General features: G+C 41.5%; 1 protein-coding gene across 2 annotated transcripts in view; it reads right to left on the reverse strand.

The window, feature by feature from the left end:
* The window catches only part of ANGPTL6 (angiopoietin like 6), a 54642-nt gene extending 36979 nt beyond the window's left edge, over positions 1-17663 (reverse strand). Inside the window, exon 1 of one of the 2 annotated variants that reach the window (XM_042454513.1) lies at positions 17260-17663. The gene's annotated coding sequence lies outside the window, so the exon portion shown is untranslated. Of the gene's footprint in view, positions 1-3315; positions 4240-17259 lie in introns of those variants that run through there. The other variant, XM_042454514.1, reaches the window with a different exon arrangement.
* Between the last annotated feature and the right edge of the window lie 2247 nt (positions 17664-19910).

The raw sequence follows: 19910 nt of genomic DNA on the forward strand, positions 1-19910 counted from the left end.
ACAACATATGTATAAGGATAAAATTAGAGATTATTAATCCAAATCATGGGCAAGTACATCTCACAGGCCTACAAGGAGCTACACTCTGCTCTTTGCTACTGCCTAATATGGTCAGGGTGACAGCAGACACATGAAGACCCACAAAGTTTCTTTAACATAATTTTGTCCCCCAAACCTGCCATCGACTTATACACGAGGTTGACTTATAGATGCGTAAATAACTACAGTAATGGAGCTCTATCATTGTAGTTATGTCTGATGGTAGTGGATCTTGACCTTGTTGTGAGGAAAATAGAGCTTTAGCTCTCTTTCACACTACACAATTAATAGCACTATGATTCCACTTTAACTGCCATGGCTGCAACATCCTATGGAATCCTGGGGTTTGTAGTTTGGTCAGATACACCAGAGGAGCTCCCAGGCTGAGTACCCTAAGCATCCCTTCCTCATCAACCAATTCTAGGATTTTCCATAGGCAGTTGCAATGGCAGTTAGAGTGGTATCAAAGTGATATGAATGTGTAATATGAAAGAAATCTTAAAGTCCAGATTGGGTCTGAGGGAGGGAGAGGCTGGGGAGAAATAATAGTACGTCCAAGGACAGATGGATGACTTTTAGTTCCTGTGTAAACATAGCATCCATTCCCAGGCCCCCACAGGCAGGGCCAGATGCTGCTTATCTCTGCTTCTTTAAACCCGCATGGCCTCTGTCCTTGTTCTCACGCCAGCTCTCAAGAAGAGCAAGGAAGATTAAAATAGTAAAATGCAAACCACAGCTATGGGTCCCTACTATAAAAATAATTTCTTTCTCTGGACACAGCCTCATTCAGTCAAGAGAGACATGGAGAAAGGCTGGGAGAATATTAGCCATATTGCAATGATGCCAGGCTAATCCTAAACATGGTGGTGTGTATATTTGTATTGAAGTTACCTGTTTACTTGGAAGTCCCTTTTAGTAAAAATAAACAAAGGAACAAACTCTTTGCAACTCAAGTGGATTGGCTATAGATATTTAAAACCAGCTTTGCAAAAACAAAGCTCATAGTTCAAAAGGAAGCACCTTGAAAGATGAAGGATTCCCTGACAAATGGGCATAAGCTCAGCAAAAACCAAATGTCTAACTGTAAGCTATACTTTAGTGTCTCATAAGGAGGAGGAAAGGATTCATTTACCAGGACCAATTCACAACTCTTACTTGCCAAGGTAAATTACTTAGCCAGACAATATTTGCTTGCCAAAATAAGGCTTACAAATCTGTGTGTGTGTTGTGTGCCTTCAAGTTGTTGCCAACTTAGGGCAACCCTAAGGCTAGTCTATCATAGAGTCTTCTTGACAAGATTTGTTCAGAGGTGGTTTGCCATTGTCTTCCTCTGAGGCTGAGAGCATGTGACTTTGCCCAAGATAATGCAGTGGGTTTCGTAGCCAAGCTAGGAATTGAACCCTGGTCTCCAAAGTTGCAGTCTTACGCTCAAACCACTACACCACATGAGCATCCAAAGACCCAGAATACCATCCATATCATGAGCAGAAGAGGAATGTGTTAGCTAGTCACATTAGGGCTTATGTTTAGCAACAGGAGACTGTTCAGCTTTGGAGCTGTGAAAAGAATACATCTTGGAAATAACAGGATTAAGGAGTTTATCACTTGGGCAAATAAGCCGTTTTACCTACTCCGGCTTCAATTGTGGATCCATGATGCTCCTGGATGGTATCACAGCTAAATTGCCACAAATCTACACAGGATGCCACCGCTCGGATGCATCCCAGGTCAAAGCCTTGCTCAGCTGACCAATTTTTTAAGTTGGAACCTCCCCGACTTCGAAAAATTGGCCAGCTGAGTGAGGCTTTGCTTTGCATCCAGGCGACAGCATTCCAGCTAGATTGGTGGCAATTTAGCTATGATAACATCTTGGGGCATCCTGGATCAAGAACTGAAGCTGGAAGAGGTAAGCCTGGGCTTATTTGCCCAAGCGACAAGCTCCTAAGTGTCAGTCTGTTGGAACTGTTGGGGCATCTTGTCTAGCTACAATGCTGGATGTAGCTAAGAAAAAGTAGTTCTTTACTCAGCGATGAGGCAGATTGTTCTGTTCACACTATTACAATTTAACTTAACTTGTAGGGTTGTTGTTGTGAATATAAATACAGTTGACCTTCCGTATCCAAAGATTCCTTATCCCTGGATTCAACCACCCACAGCCTGAAAATATTTCAGAAATATATAAATTCCAAAAAGCAAACCCTGATTTGCTATTTTATATAGGCAACACCATTTTAGTATGCCATAATATATAATGGGACTTGGGCAGGTCCCACAGTACTCTACTATGGACTTTTTCACATGGAGAAATGTATTGCCAAAAGAAGAAGAGGGAGGGGGCAAACAAAAAATGCAAGAAATTACTTAGTAGCTTATTACATGCGCAGACGAACACAGCGTCCATCCGAAAGAGAAAGCAGTGTGAATGAGCACGTACCCACTGGCTTCTTGATTTCGAATTAGTGTATTTGCACATACGTGCTCTGTGTGTGTGTGTGTGTGTGGAAAAAAGGCCAGTCCTTTCCTCAGTCCCAGCTCCAGTCCTCTCCAAGGTCCTGGTTTGCCAAGGCGAAACTCCGCAAAGCTCCCTCACACACCAGGATTTCCCAGCTTAGAGCCTCCACAGCTGCTCTATATCTCTTTCTCTTTCATACTAATGCAAATGCGAATTGACTGCGAATTCACAGTGGAAAAGGATTTATAAATTCAATATTTTTCCAAATTCAGCTATTTCTGGGATATCTCACAATTGCATTTGGATTGCCTTCTGTTGCGTGCAAAGTCTTTTGCGAAATTATGTGAAATACCCTGGATGACTCCGGATTAACCTTTGGTTAACCTTCCAATTTTCCCTGTGCGATAAAGTCTTCTGAACTCTTGGAGGAAGAATGTGAAGGATAGACATATTACAGATCCATAGGTGTGTCTTGCCTCAGGGATGAAAAGTGTATTTTGGATCCCTTTTATCTTGGAGACTCACGAGCACAACTATATATTTTCCTCTCTACCTTCCCCCTTCCACATCCGAAACACACAAGAGTTATGAACAGAATCCAAGATTCCTAACCTATACACTCAATCCCTGTTTCTCTAGCACACATCAAAGCTTCTGCTGAGAAGAAGGAAAATTCAATAAAAATATCTACATTAATAAGTAACTTTCTTCTATATATAGATTGGAACTGGCAGCTTTTCCAAACTAATAGAGAAAGGCTTCTGTGTAACTTGGAAATGTGTATCCTTCCTTAGTCCAATCCAGTGCATTAGTAGTGGCCTTACCTGGCTGCTTGGGAGAGAAAGCAAGAGTCCAGTCCCATTCTGCAGTCAGCCCTCTTGAACCCGCTTCCTTCCCAGAGCTTGGAAGGGAGAAGCCTCAAGTCCTGGCACTGAGCCCGTCTTTCTTGCTTGCTAGACCCTCGTCTTGCCTCTCACATCATGCCTCATTCCAGTGCCAGGAAAAATGTGTTAAATTCCTTGTGCGGCACACACTGAAGCCCATCAGGATATATGATTTCCAGTTTCCCTTCAGGCTGTTTTTTAGAGCAGTTTAAAGAGAATTAAATGCATTGGGTGGGATCTCTCCTCCCTCTGGTGTTCTCCTTGTACTGTCAAATAGAAGACTTATCCGGCATGTGCCAAACACGTTTTAGACAAGGATGGGCTGAGGGGAGAGTTTGTTGGATGACTGCAGGGGAAAATAATAGCTTCTAGCATGATGTAACGGTTTGGGTGTTGGATTAAGACTCTGGAGACCAAGGTTCAAATCCCTGCTTGGCCATGGAAACCCACTGAGTGATGTTAGCAAGTCACACACTCACAGTTTCAGAGGAAGAAGGGAATGGCAAATTTGCTCTGAAGAAACCTTACCAAGAAAACTCAGTGCAAGGTTCGCCTTAAAGTTACCATAAGTCAAAAATAACGTGAAGGTACACAACAACAAAACCACACTTCACCATCCACAGTCTAAGGCATTTGGGCCACTCTGCCTTAGGTTTAGGGTTGCTGGGTTTCAGAGCCGGGTCCTTTTACTCCAATCCTCCGGGTGTGGGGAGGAATCTCAAGGTGAGAGCATTGTCTTGAAATATATGTATAAGTATACATATACACGTGTGTGCACACTTGCACTATTCATGGCTACTGTTGGCTCTTTCCTGTTCCACAGAGACCTTGGAAAGCTTTTCTTGACTGGACTATGATTCCCATGTGCTTGCAAAGATATGAAATAATAGATTGGGAAAGTCTCCTTTTTCCTGTTTAATGCACAGCTTGGAAATCTGAAAGTTCAACCAGAGAAATATTTTCATAAGTGTGGGGTTGGGAACTCTGATTCTGATCGCATTAAGGAAACTGGCAAATTTTCACCCTTAACAGAGAGAGAGAGAGAGAGAGAGAGAGAATAACCTCTCTATCCCAGTCTCCTTCGCTCCATGTATGGCTATACGCCCAAAGCTGAAAGAGCCAGCGAAGTTTCCAGCAGTTTGGAGATAGAATAAATAGCTGTGTTATAATAGTTTGCCATGAATATTTATAAAGGACTTCATGGGAACCTCTGGAGTAGCAAAGGAGCACTCAGTTTTGTGGAACAGAAGTCAGGGTAGAAAACATTTCCATGGATGCTCAAGTCCCATTGTATACAATGACACAGTAAAATTGTGTCCCTTATATAAAATAGCAAAATCAAGGTTTGCTTTTGGAATATATATATATACAGTATATATATATTGAATATTTTCAAGCTGTGGATGGTTCAATGTGTGGATAAAGAATTTATGGCTATGGAGGGCTTACTTTATATATTAATATCCTATCAAAGCCAGCTTCTGTGATTCAGAGATGTTAGAAAGGTCCTTCCTGCACACCAGTTCACACCATATATCTTGGAGGTAGACCTAGGTCCAAAACACACTGCAGTTTGAGACTGCTTTAACTGCCCTGGCTCAGTGCTGGGGAATCCTGGGAGTTTTAGTTTATTGTGGCACCAGATCTCTCTGACAGAGAAGGCTAAATGTCTCACAAAACTGTAGTTCCTAGACTTCCCTAGCATTGAGTCATGGCAGTTAAAGAAGTCTCAAACGGGATTATTTCTGCAGTGTGCTTTGGCCCTCAGTCTATGAAAGTTTATGCTATAACTTGTTTCAGTTAGACTCAAAGGTGCTACAAGAGCCCTGAAGATGGCTGAAGATCAGAGTATAAATCATCATCATCATCATCATCATCATCATCATCTGTAATAAACAACAATGTTAATACTCTCATGATCACTTCATACCCTCAAACTGTCTCAATTTGGAAGGGACCATCTATGTTAATCCTCCATCATCCAATTTTTCAGTTGCTTTTAAAAATGTTCCTGTTTTTCTCTCCTCCTTCCACTTCCCCCTCTCTCTTTATCTTATTTCAGTTGCTGCAAACTGAGTTGCAAACTTAGATGCCACTCAACTGAGGGATGGGAAGGGGAGAAGAGAGGAAGGGACATAATCTTCCCCTTCCAAGGAGATTTATGAGAAAGCAATTGGCTGTAGCTTCTCCGAGTTTGTGTGGACTTCATTAACAACTTTGGCCATCTTGATCCCATCACTTGCTCCAGTCAAAGTTATTTGTAAGTCTTCAAGAAATCAGAAACAGATTACAATCACCCCTCCACATCTGCAGGGGTTAGGGGTGAGCCCCACAAAAGTGGAAAAATGCAAATATCTCTAGGTCCTGTCAACAGTGTTACCCATCATTCCATTTCCCACCCGGCCACCAGCATACCTCAGCCAAATTTTAAATCCTTTTCCAGCACATTGATCTTCTCATCCCACTCTTGTTGTCTCCGATCCACCACCTCTCAATCTCTCATCCTTCCAAAAGAGCCAGACAGGTTTTTAACCCCTTTCCAGGATCTCATCAACCCACTTCTGTTTGTCCCAATCCACCACCTCTAAACCTCTCATCCTTCCAAAAGAGCCAGCTAGGTTTTAAACCCCCTTTCAGCCCATCAACCTAGTGTTTGGCCAAAATCAGGAATACCGGGAGATGAAATTCAAAACATCTGGAGGACAAAAGTTTGGGAACTACTGATGTACATTGAAGTCACATGGAAATTGGAAGCAACATGTGCTAATACAGAGAATTACATTATTACCACTGGATACCCACAATGTAATAAACATCCTAATAATTGTTGTTGACTGCCTTCGAGTCGACTCATGGCAACCCTATGGATGAGATACCTCCAAGAACCGCTATCCTCAACTGCTCTAAATACTTCCTTCAAGCTCCTAGCAATAGCCTCTTTGATTAAGTCAATCCATCTGGTATGTGGTGTACCTCTTTTTCTCCTACCCTCCATATTTCCAAGCATTATGGTCTTCCTACACTCTACCTCTCCAAGTCTTCTCATAAGACACGCCATAGGGATTTTCTTGATTCCAATGGAGAGGCATCACCTTTAAAACCCTATATGGCTTGGGTCCAGGATACTTGCAGGAACACCTCTCCCTATATAATCCACCCCGCACTCTCAGATCCTCTGGGAAGAATGTAGTCCAGCCACAGAAAATCAGATTAGCTGCAATTTTCTACACTGCTGCTGCAAAACTGTGGAATGACCTGCTGGAGGAGATCCGTCTTATCACCACCCTACACACCTTTTAGAAGGCTGTCAAGACGGATATCTTCCGGCGGGCCTTCCCAGACGGACCTCCCGAAGGATAGCCACTTCCGCTTTTAACAGTCCATTCCATTTTGATTATTCTAAATTATGCTATAATGTAAATATTTTATTTGTTGAATTTTATTATTTTATTATTTCTAAAGATGGGAGGATTTATGGGTTAATTGTAACTTTTTATTGTGTTTTTGAATTTTTATTATGTTATAATCCCGCATCAATCCACAGGGATAGGCAGGAAATATAAATTAATCTTCTTCTTCTACTTATGCTATTATTATTATTATGTGTCCTGTTTTTTCATGATACGGCTGAAGTATGACAGACTCAAATTGGTCACCCTGGCTTCTAAGGAGAGCTCAGACATGATCTGTTCAAGAACCCATTTCTTTGTCTTCCTGACTGTCCACAGTAATCTCAGCATTTTTCTCCAGCACTACATCTGAAATGAGTTTATTTTCGCAAGCTCATTAACTCATGCTGCATGATAAGAAATATAACTATTGGAAATATCCTCTAGTGACAGATTCTTAATGTATTGGAATACTATTGCCTTTCTCTCTCTCTCTCTCTAATCTCCCTCTGAAGTTTTTTTTGTTCCACAACAGCTACATTAAGGTAATTGACCGAATGTCCTCAAAGGACACAGGAGAATGCCCTCATGGATTGTGCCCCCTATTAATTAGTGTATATAAGGAGCTACAGTATTTGGATTTTCCTCTAAAGACATCAGAATCATTTTCTTGCCTTTTCACTGTTGCATAAAACCTTACTTAACACAGAACCCCCAAAACATTAAAAATTATATCACAGGCATGGGCAATCTGTGACACCCCTCCCCGACACTTCTGGCCTGAAAATAGTCAAAATTTATGAGAGCTGCAAGCTAAAAGCATCTGGAAGGCTGATGTCCTGACTTTTGCTTTAGCAGGTATTATCCAAAGCAATTAAGACTAAAAACCATGGCATGGAATGCTATGAAACAAAAAGCAGGAACTAGAACTCAAGGAAAACAAACATTCCACCTGCAACTACCAACAGAGTGTGTTGAAAAATTGTAGGCAAACTTGGAAGGGGTCAAAGGCTTTCATGGCTGGCATCCATAGTTTTTTTGTGGGGTTTTCTCTGAAGTATTCTCTGAAGATGCCAGTCACAGATGCTGGCGAAACGTCAGGAAGAAACTCTTCTCAAACATGGCCACATAGCCTGAAAACCGAACAAAAAACTATAAACTTGGAAGGCTTTCAAAATTTACTTCTTAAAACTATAGCCCCCAGAATCCTCCACGGTCTGGAAAGAGGCAAAAAACCTTCAAGGCCCCAAGTGACCACTCTTTTGGGTTCTGGGTTATCCATAGAGGGCTCACTTGTACCTTGCTAGGAAAATAAGAGTTGCCATGAAGACATACAGTTGCCCCTCCTTTCTCGCGGACTTGAGATCCACGGTCTTGAATATTCACAGAGGGACGACTTTTGTTATTTTCAATGAGGCGCGCCCCTGTGGCACACTGTCTACGCATGCTCTCGGGCATGCACCCCATTCAAACCTATGTGGCTTGAATACAGGTGCATCTCCATTTTTGCAGGGGTGTCTGGAGGGCCGACTGTACTAACATTCTATCTTGTACAATATCATTGAAAAACCAGCATTGGTGTAGTGATTCGAGCGTTGGACTAGGACTCTGGAAACCAGGGTTCAAATCTTGGTTTGGCTATATAAACCCACTGGGTGATCTTGGGTAAGTCACACTCTGTCAGCCACAGACGATGGCAATAGCAAACTCCCTCTGAAGAAACTTGCCAAGAAAACCCCATGATAGGTTTGCCTTAGGGGTGCCATAAGTCAGAAATGACTTGAAGGCACACAACCACCACCACCATAGCATTATAGCTCTCTCCACACCACAATTATCATGTCCCTTTTTAGAAGCAAAGAGGATGCAGCTTCTTCGTAACACAGCAGTGTCAAATTAACTATTTATTTATTATTTATTTAAAGCAGTTATGTATCACTTCCCAGCCTATGAGAGTTTCTGAGATGATGCACAAATAAAATAAATTCAGTACAAAGATCTATATACCGTCGCCCCCTCCTTCCTCGTGGACTTGAGAATCACGTTCTTGATTATTCACGGAGTTGCAACCTCTGTTATTCTCAATGGGGCACACCCCATGGTACATGCCCCATGCCCGCTCAAGGGCACACGCTCCATTCAAGCCTATGGTCCTTGAATATGTATGAGTCTCCGTTTTCGCAAGGGGGTCCAGAACGGATCCCCCACGAAAACAGAGGGCCGACTAAATTATAAAAACAAACATTAAAATATCATGTCCTCCAGCTGACTGAATTTGGGAAGGACAGTCCTGATTAAATCTCTGTCATTCAACTTTTCAGCTGCTTTTTAAATGTCCTAGGTTCTTTCTCCTCCTCCCCCTTTTCGCTCAGCATACTTTCATTGCCACAAAATGAGTTCAAAGCACAGAAATAGTTTGCTTTCAGTGAACTCAACAGGAAGCAGACCAGAGGAGGAAACAGAATCTTTCCCTTTCCAGTAAGCTCAGGCAAAAGCAAATTGCTGCAGCCTCTCCTAGCTTCTGTGTTCTTCTGCAATAATAACCTCTGCCATCTTGACCACATGTCCTGGTTTTCACCTGTGAAATGTTGAGAGGTATTAAATTCTCTTTAAAAATGTTTTAAAACAGACTAAGAAGAATCCTAAACACAAACAATTAAAACTGAGCCATTTCAAATATCAGACGATTTTTGGAACAGTACTTTTTACCTGCCTGCTCAAAACAGATGGAAGCAAACTCTTGTTTCATGTGCATACCAACCTAACCTTCCAAGGTGTTGGGACATACAACCAGGCCTCAAATTTCAGGCATGTTCATATAGGAGGAGACAACATTTTAGATATCCTGGTCCCAGGCTTTGTAGGTAAAAGCCAGTAACTTGAATTAAGCTTGGAAGCAAATTGGAAACCAGTGCAGTTCTTCTAAGGCCAGTGTTACATGATCACTCAAAGGTACACCTGACACAAATCTGGCTGCTACAATTTGCACTATTATTATTATTATTATTATTATTATTATTATTATTATTAACCTTTATTTATAAAGCGCTGTAAATTTACACAGCGCTGTACATACAGTCTTTTTAATTAGATGGTTCCCTGCCCTCAGGCTTACAATCTAAAAAGACACCACACAAAAGGAGAAGGGAGTGGTGGAGGGAAAGGGTCAGAGGCCCAGCAGTTCCTCTCTACCTCCAAGGCCTGGACCAAGGCAGGTGGACTGGAGGGAGGGCTTGGCTTCATAATGGATGGATGCACTAGTTGCAACTTCTGAACCTCACATGGAAATTATCACACCAGGGCCAATTCAGCAACAGTCGTTGGTATTGGAAGATAACGCAACAGTAGCACTATAGTGATTTGTATTTTCACAAAGCTGCATAATCACATGACAGTGGTGACATAAAAACCAAATGATATTGCAATTGTGTTCCACAAACATCTATTAATAAACCATTATTATATTGTGATTGATCATTTCGCACATGTGCCATTTCAGTGCTACAGCACATGTCTGACATTAATGTTTCTGTACCACACAGAATGAAATGACATAAAATAAAATAAAATGTATTACTTCATCACATTATTTTTATTCAGTGCAAACAAAATCGTGCCCCATACCTCAAAACCGATCCTAGAAATGAGAATGAATTGGCTCTACTGAACTGCAGTCTGGGTATATGTCCCGGGTTGCTACCCCAATAGCACAAATGAAACACAATTAACTTCTGCACCTTTGCAATCATGCTTCATTCATGCTATTGATAAGCCATTTATGGGACTTCTGCATCAATGAGAAGTTGCAGGAGCATGCTAGGGTGTTCACAAGAGAAATACTGGATGAGCGCAATGTCATTTTAAAATCTTCGGCATGATTGTGCAATTATGCTGGGAGCATTCCCTTTACTCCTGCTTCTCTTCCCCGTCTGATAATCTCCAGTAGAAAGTCAATAATGTGACGTAATGGTTTAAGTGTTGGACTGGTCTTCCAGGAACCATGCTGGATCCAAGAGCACCCAAGCCTACAAATCTGGTCCTTCGGAGGGAGTGCAACCCCATGGGGCACTACCAGTCCTTCATTTCAGTTAGCACACATGTTGCAGCCAAAGCAGAGGGAAATGCTTCAGCGGTGATATCTGAGGGTGTTGCTGAGGTCTCGTTCAGTAGGGGAAATACTAGCTGCTGTCAACAGCCAGTATAAACATCAAGTAGCTGGAGAGATACAAGAAACCACTTCTTCTGGCCCAGCATTATGGGAAAGCTCTCCCTGCCCAAGTAAATAACCTGAAGACAAGCCAGTTCAATGATACTCTGTTTGGAGTAAATGCTCCCAAAGTGTGTGGAACACACAGAATCCCCAAATCACTAACACTCACTTAGAAAACAGCTACTGCTTAAATGCACTGAAAACAAAACTAGAAAAAGTACCTCTTACGGACTGTTAACCCCTACTGTCTTCCAGCCAGTGGCAGTACTAACTGGGAGACTGTGTTGTTATAGTCCAAAAAAGTAAATGCTCTCTTTTTCAGTTATTTCTTTAGACTACACAGCAGATTCCAGATTAGGCCCATTTTCTCTGAATAAAAAGGATTGTGTGGCACAAGGGTTTGGGGAGACTTGTCTGCTTCTGAACTTGCTATCAGATCAGGGATAGGAATCATGTTGGCTGCATGAGACTTGGGAGGTGTCCAGTGCTGTTTTTGGGACCTCCACTGACCCTTCCCAAGCTCTCAGCACCACCTAAAAATAATATTTTGGTTTAAAAAAATGCTGTGGCTGAAAAAGCACTCTATGTCCTTGTAGTCGTGTAGCTTCAAGTCGTTTCCAACTTATAGCAACCCTAAGGTGAACCTATCATGGGGGTTTCTTGACCAGATTTGTTGTGAAGGGGGAGATGCCTTTGAGGCTGAGAGTATGTGTCTTGTCCAAGGTCATCCAGTGGGTTTCCATGGCTGGATTCCCTATACTACACAGGCTCTTGAGAGAGGGGAGGAGAGAATATGCTTTTCACCACTACAGATGGTTATGAAGACCATCCAAAGGGGTAAAATATGGCCCTTAATGTTAAAATCAGAACCTTAAAAGTTAAATTATAACAGGCTGTAATTTCTCAAATCCCCCAGCCGGCATGTTCAGAGGTCTTGCTGGGAATTATAGGCCAAAGAAAAAAGGAATTTTAAAAATAAGTTATGATTTAAATATGCATGAGCATGTAGAAGGAGAAGGCAGTTTTGATTATAAGAAAACATAAATGTATTTCGAAGGACTGAGCTTTGATTTATACATATAGAGTCATCCTTTCTTAGTAATTGACACCAGGTGGGTACATTTTTGTTCTCTTTGGATATGTTTCCAAGTACAAAATGTTTCGTGGTGTAACATGCTTTTTTGACTCTCAGCTGCTGTGAATGAAACACTAGTAGCAGCATCTTCAGTAAAGAGCTTGAATTTTCCCGAACTGGAATCCAAACTTTGTTTGGTGAAATCTTTTGAAGCCAAAGAGAAGGTCAAAGAAATAATCAGGAACCAGATTTGCAGTTTGAACGGAGAGACTCAAGCCTATTTCTCACCTCTGTGATATATCTGAACATGGCATGGTCTGCTTCAGACTAAAAATGAGGTGAGGGCAATGGTCCGATGATGCAGTGTCAATGAGATTAAAGGAAACTTAAAAGGATCTGTCTTCTCCATGGATGTTTTGGCCTGGATTTTTTTTTTTCTATTCAGAATGTAAAGATCTGTAAAAAATGTGAATGATGGTGATGCTACCCATATGACCTACAGGGAAAAATTATGTCTTACAACTTGGCCTACACAGTGTTTGTTGTTTGCTTTCAAGTCATTTCTGACTTATGGCGACCATACGGCAAACCTGTCTCAGGGTATTCTTGGGAAGTTTCTTCAGAAGTGGTTTTCCATTACCATCCTCTGAGGCTTAGAGAGTATGACTTGCTCAGAGTCATCCAGTCTGTTTTCATGGATGAGCGGAGATTTGAACCCTGATCTTCAGAGTCACAGCCCTACACTCAAACCACTGTGCCACATGCAGACGCTCATATTTTGCCACAGGAAGAAAATTCCCATTGGCAATCCCCCCCCCCAAAAAAATAGCTCTGGGAGGTAAGGACCCATGCTTCTCAGAACTTTTGGAAGAATAGTCCATCTTCCTGTTGTGGACCTGTTGGTGCACACACATAAATTTAGATTATAAAAAAAACAGAAAAAGATGCAAAAATATGTTTAATGTAGAGATTGGTCCTCATTTATTTAATATGGCTGATGGAAGTATAAAATACCTCTTTGTTTACTATGCCTGAAGCATACCCTCCAACTGTCCTGATATGTCAGGGACAGTCCCTATTAATCCTCCGCAATCCCACTTTTACAAATGTTTTTAAAATGTTCCAGTTTCTCTTGCCTCCTCCCACTGTCCTCAGCTTACCTCAGTTGCTGCAAACTGAGTTCAATGTGCAAAAGTAGCTTTAACCCAGATAATGAATTCAAAGAAAATTAGGATGCAAAGGGATCTTGCAGCACATTTGAGACAACAAATGGCTGACTGAATGAATGACTTATTGAATTAGTCTACAGACCATTTCAAATGCATTTGAAACTAACTGAAAGAAAGAAATTGGTAGCATGAGCTTTCATAGACTTCAACGAACTTCCTCAGATGCATTAGTCACTTATATAAGTAAAGGAAAGAGAAGAAGTGGCAGATTCTTGCCTTTCCCTGTAAGCTCAGGTAAAAGCAATCTGCTGTAGCCTTTTCTAGCTTTTGTGTTCTTCCCTCTTAATAGCATTTGCTGTCTTAACCACATTGTTGTTACTTGGCTACATATGTCCTGGTTATTGTATGTGAAACATTGGAGAGTATGCTGAAGATTTGTACAGATTTCTCCTTCTCTTTTTCTCTCGCTTTCTCTTGTACACACACACACATTTTAATATAGATATAGATCATTTTCTCCTCCTCCTCAAAGACTGTTTTAGTTGCACAGATACTCAAGTTTGGAATTCGCTGTTGATTTTTAATTTTCCCCTACTATTTATGTCAACCTTGCCATCAAGATCCTGGGTTATCACAACATCACAGTCGACAATAAAACATTATTTCCCATGGTCAGACTCATCCGTATTGTCATATTTGTGGAAAGGTTTATTTTGATTCCAGCAGTTTGTTTGGTTTTGTAAAGCCTTTCCAGGCTTTTCCCCAGAGTTTTACACAACTTTTATGTAGCTCTTTAAAGAACCGTGGGATGTGTGTGTATATGTGTGTAGCAAATGTGAGCAATGTGGATATACTGTGACAAGCACTTTGTGTGCATCTCCAGGCCTGTTGTAAAGTGGTGCAACTCATTCTATTAATCATTAAACATTCATATCTATTAATATCATCAATTTATCATCTATGTATCTATCTATTAATATCATACCCGCCAACTGTTCCAATTTGGCTGGAACAGTCCTGATTAATTCACTGTTTATTCAGCTGCTTTTAAAATGTTCTAGTTTCTCTCTCTTCCTCACACTTTTCCCCTTCATCCCCAGTTTACTTCAGTTTTTGCAAAATGAGTTTAAGTTTGCACCAAATTAACTCAGACAGAGAAGAATCTTGTCCTTCGCAGTAGGCTCAGGCAAAAGCAAACTGCTGCAGTCTCTCCTGGCTTGTGCTCTTCCTCATTAATAACATTGATCATCTTAACCACATTTTACCATGGCTTAGCCACACATATCCCAGTTTTAATCTGTGTAATGTTGGAGGGTATGGAAAAATAGTATGAATACATATAAGAGCCAGCATCGTGTAGTGATTTGAGCAGTGGACTGTGACTCTGGAGAACAGGATTCAAATCCCCACTCAACCATGAAAACCCACTTGCTGACCTAGGATAAGTCACACTTTCTCAGCCTCAAAGGATGTTAATGACAATTCCCTCTCAATGCGTGACTATTATTTGCTATTTGATGTTTTTAATTTGTTGCCTGTTTTATTAAACCCTTTCCTGTATTGTTATGTATTATTTATATGTATTATGCTATTATTTCTTAGATTGTACTCCATGGGTAGGTTTACTCTTATCTATTTTATTGTTTGTATGTACAATGCCGTGCAAATCTACAGCACTATATAAATAAAGCATAATAATAATAATAATAATAATAATAATAATAATAATAATGAAGAAACTTGCCAATAAATTGCCATTATAGCTTCACCTTAGAGTCACCATAAATTGATTTAAAGGCACAAAGGAACAACACATGTTTATATCATTAAGGGGGAAAAAAGACTTGTTTTTCAGAACTCCTTAACAACCAGGCTACAGAGGCATTTCAGAGGCCAGCCCTCTAAATGGGCAAGAAACATACACCATCGTGACTTTCCTGTTCAGTATACATACTGTATTAAAGAATCAACACAGATACGTTCAGAAGATGTCAACCACTTTTAAAACAGAATGCATTAAAATTATCTAATTAGAAGTTCTTAATAGGAACCAAATCAAATCAAAACCCTAACAATAACTCACCAATGCAGCCTAGAGCTGAGGTATTCATTACAATAGTCTGTCTAGTCTTGCCCCTTTGCCAGCCACATAAAGACAAAGAGAAGTTTCTTTCACAATCAAAAGTTACTCCTGGCAGCTCCTCAAGTCAAGAAATTGCAACCAATCAACCCACCAATGAGCTTGAGGATGCATCTACATTGCAGAAATAATGAAGTTTGACACTGCTTTAACTGCCATGGCTCAATGCTATGGAATTCTGGGCTTTGCAGTTTTGTGAGATGTTTAGCCTTCTTTGCCAGAGAGCTCTGATGCCACAACAAACTACAAATCCCAGGATTCTATGGAATGGAGCCATGACAGTTAAAGCAGGGTCAAACTGCATTAATTCTACAGTGTGTTTACAGCCCAGGAAGACCAGCTCATAATTATGTATATACTCATGTATAAGTCTAGAAATTTTAGTCAAAAAACTGACCAAAAAAACCAGGGTCGACTTATCCATGGGTCAGTGTAAGTACTGTACTTTAACTCTTGTCAAAAAAGGAACCATGCTCTGGTGAAAATGGAGAACTTAATCTCTTTTTGGAGCCCCAAAAAGAATCATCAATCCCATCTAATATCTCATCCATCCAGCCTTTAGGGTGAGCATAAACAGTTATGCCTGTCAAAAATTTTAAATGCCTTTAGCATCGTTTTGCTTTACTTCAGCCTTTACATCCTTTGTTATATGCTGTTAGGTTTTACCCTAGATTTATCCATAGGTCATATCAAAATCCATACTTTTGGCCCCAAAACCTACTATGGACTGATACATGAAGTCAACTTATAGTTGAGTATATACGGTAAGTAAATATATGGAACCCCCCTCCCTCAATAGATTAGTAGCAATGGATCAATTAAGCCTTGCAAAACTGTAGCAAACGGCTGCTCTACTAGCTAAACTAGACATTTTCACACAGCCCTTTCCCCTTGTGCAAAAGTCAGCAAAACTAGAGAATTTGCACCCACATCTCCCACTTAGAGAAAACCCATGAAAACTGGACACTTGGGGTCAGGTCTACATAGATATGCTTCACAAATCTGTTTTTTTATTTTTAGTTCTTGTGTCAGATCGAAAGGCATGTCAGAGCTGTTATTGTTGTGTGCCTTCAAGTCATTCCTAACTTATAATGGGTTTTCTTGGCAAGACTTGTTCAGATGGGGTTTGCCATTGCATTCCCTTGAGACTGAGAGCGTGTAACTTGCCCAAGGTCGCCCAGTGGGTTTCATGGCTGAGCTGGGAATCGAACCCTGGTCTAGAGTCAGAGTTACCCCCATTATAAAGACTGAGCTTCAGCTCATACATACTGTACCCATACTTAAATAGCAGTGCAGAGGTGTTAGCAGCATCCAACCTTACCCATTACACAGTGAATAGATGGTTAATGTGAAAGTCTGTTTCATGTAATGGGAGGCTGCATGTATGGCAGAAGGGAGAGGGTCTCCTGATGTTCCTCCATTTCTACATCATTCCCATTTGAAAGCCTTGCCATGTGGCTGAGAGAGATTATGAATTACTTGCTCAAGCTCTCATAATTTCAGCAATTAGCATTTTTATTTCCTTTTCTTATTGCAGCTCGTGTGTCTTTCACTGTCGAGGAAACAAAAAGTTACAGAGAGTATCATATGCTGAATTTTTGCCATGCAACTACAAAAGGTCCTCAGTTTATCCTAGGGAAACAAAGTGCATCTTACTGCAGGGAAAGGGTTGTCTCACCTACTTCACCCCTTTTAATCTTTACACAGAAAGTCCAGAAAATATTATCTCTGGTTCCCCCTTAATGCTGAAAGCTCAAGCTTGCAAAAAAGCTACTCCTTTGGACTCCAGCTCCAAGTGGGCATGCTGGTTGGGATTCTGGAAGCTGGAGTCCCCCCAAAAAGCAATGATTCCAGTTCAGCATGAACATTATGGAGGGAAGTGAACATAGGTCTGTGCTTACCTTTAATTTATAGGATATCCTGTTTACCTTTGTAGAGTCTTGGATGAGGTGGGTCACTTATCTAGCCACTGGAAAAGCAAGGAAGGGAAGAGAAGGCGGATGGTCTTGTTTAGAAGAATAAGCCAAAAGTCCAGCACATGGGGAGATCCCAGATCAGCTCCATCTCCTCCTCCTGTCAGCATCATATCCTCCTTCCCACACTAGGCAGAGGCAGACAGTTCCCTTCCTTCCCCAGAGGCCCAGGCAGCCTCCTGGGATGGGAACCTCATTCTTTGACCTTGCCGTCAAAGCCTGTAAATATTTACATCTCACTCATTCCTGATGCTCCTCAAGCAACAGTTCCCTCCACATACATGTCCTTGCCGGAGAGAGCTGCACGCACACTGTCTCTCTTTGGCTCTCTGTGACTCGCTCCCTCTTTCACTCAGCTTCTTTGAACTGGAAGCTGGGACTTGGCAGCCAAACTTACTTTCCACCAGGTCTTGTGAGCATACTGTCAGCTTTCCCTGCCTCTCTCCTGCCCTCTTGGCACTCTCCAAGCTGCATCTCTGAGGATGGAGGGGCAAGCCCTTCCAAAAGGAGAGATGTGCAGCAAGAGTTGGGGATCTTGTAGTACCAGGGTGACCAGATGTCTTAACCTCCAAGGAGGACAAGGCACTGTAAAATTACAAAATAAAAGCTAAAAGCAATAAATATAAATTCATTTCATATGGTTTATTTACAGCTATGTTACATACACAGATTTTATGATCCTTTATTTTATTATATTTTATTATCCTGTCCTCATTGCACATAGGGGGATAGAATGTGCACAAAACAACAAACAAAATCCAGGGATTGGTACTATATTTGAAGCTTCTAAAGTTATTTTTCACCCCTAGGAGCAGCAGCAGAGAAGATTTGCTGAATTCGGGGTGCATATGTTTCTCAGAGGGGAAAACGACAGCAAATATGGTGCTACTCATTGGGCTTCCTAGTTCTGCTCCAAACAAATGTCAATTTGGAATTCCTCCTGGACAAAACGTTGAAATGTAAGACAATGTGCTAGAAAAGGAGGACCTCTGGTCACCCTGTGAAGCACCTCTGAGACTATCTGAAAGAAAGAAGCTGGAAAAGAAAGAGTTGGGGAGAGGCAGCCTTCACAGTCTGTCTTGATATGGTGCTTCCCAAGCTGTTAGATGTGAAGTGCTGGTATTCCCCCCCATGTGCCAGATCCCTGGTACCGCCCCCCCCCATGTGGCAGGCCAGTGTGGTGTAGTGGTTGGAGCACTGGACTATAAGTCTGGGAGATTAGGGTTAGGATCTTCACCCAGCCATGGAAACTCACTAGGTGACCTTGGACAAATTATACTCTTGCAGCCTGTGTGGAATACAAGGAGGCAAACCTCATCTGAACAAATTTTGTCAAGGAAATGCTATGATAGGGTTATGGTGACACTAAAGAAAACCTGTCATGGGGTTTTCTTGGCAAGATTTGTTCAGAGGAGGTGTGTCATTTCCTCCACTGAGGCTGAGAGCATGTGACTTGCCTAAGGTCACCTAGTGGGTTTCATGGTCTAGCTGGGAACTGAACCATGGTCTCCAGAGACGTAATCCAATACTCAAACAACTATGGCATACTGAGTCTCTCTAGGTTCAAAATTAATAGAAGACACAAAACAACAACCAAACTCCAGGGACTGGTACCATATTTGTGTTGTATTGTTATTATGTTTGCACTGTTTCCTGGAAACTTGCTCTGAACTGTCAGGTGATGGTTCCTGGACCAGCACAGGTCTACAGACCACCGCTTCTGGTAGCACTGACTTGAGGGGCCAAAGTGGCCTGGCCAACTTTTTGTCCCAGGAGGAGGAGGAATGTAAACTTTACAACCCTATAAATAGGAATGTTGTCTGGCAGTTGGGCATGCTGCAGAACTGGTGTTTTCACTTGCCATGACCATCACAAATTAGTGACCTTGTAACAAGCAGGAGAGTTTGTTGCCTGGTGAATCATAGGAGCTATAGTCCCAAAATTGATGTTTTCATGTCCTGGTCATGGCGAAATGCAGTATAGATATGGAGATGCACAAAGTCCTGGTTCAGACTAGAGGCCAGCAACTTTAGCGTTAGAGGTCTATCACTCTGCACCTCTCCTCTTTTTCAATATCAAATTGATATCAAAAGTGATGTTTTGGGCATAGAGTTGAGAAGGCATCCCTAGTGCAGGAAACTAGCCGTGCCAGAAGAGGAGATCCATGACCATATAAGACCTGACTGGCTCAGCATGGGGGACACTCAAGAGCATATAGCCGGGATAGATAAATCAAGATTGAATCTGCATAATCTCTTCATTGAAAGGAGTGATGGTGGGTGATAGGCCTGGTGTTTACAAATGAACAGAAACCCAAGTATACTTTCCTCTGGAGGAGATACTCCATTGTCCAGAGACATTTTACTGTCCAGTGATTTAAAAGTACCCTTCTCATTCTTCTCTCCTAGAAACTTCATTTTAATTCCAAATCTGCCCCAGGATATGTTTTGCCCTATAAATATGCCTGCCAAGGCACCAGGGTCTTGCTTCAGATTCAGACAGACACTCTGTCAGTATTTTGCTTGACTCCTTAGCTTTGCTGGCAGCTGCTGAGGTGCCTTCATTTCACAGAATCCTCT

Source organism: Sceloporus undulatus, chromosome 2, assembly GCF_019175285.1.
Source record: "Sceloporus undulatus isolate JIND9_A2432 ecotype Alabama chromosome 2, SceUnd_v1.1, whole genome shotgun sequence".
Taxonomy (NCBI): domain Eukaryota; kingdom Metazoa; phylum Chordata; class Lepidosauria; order Squamata; family Phrynosomatidae; genus Sceloporus; species Sceloporus undulatus.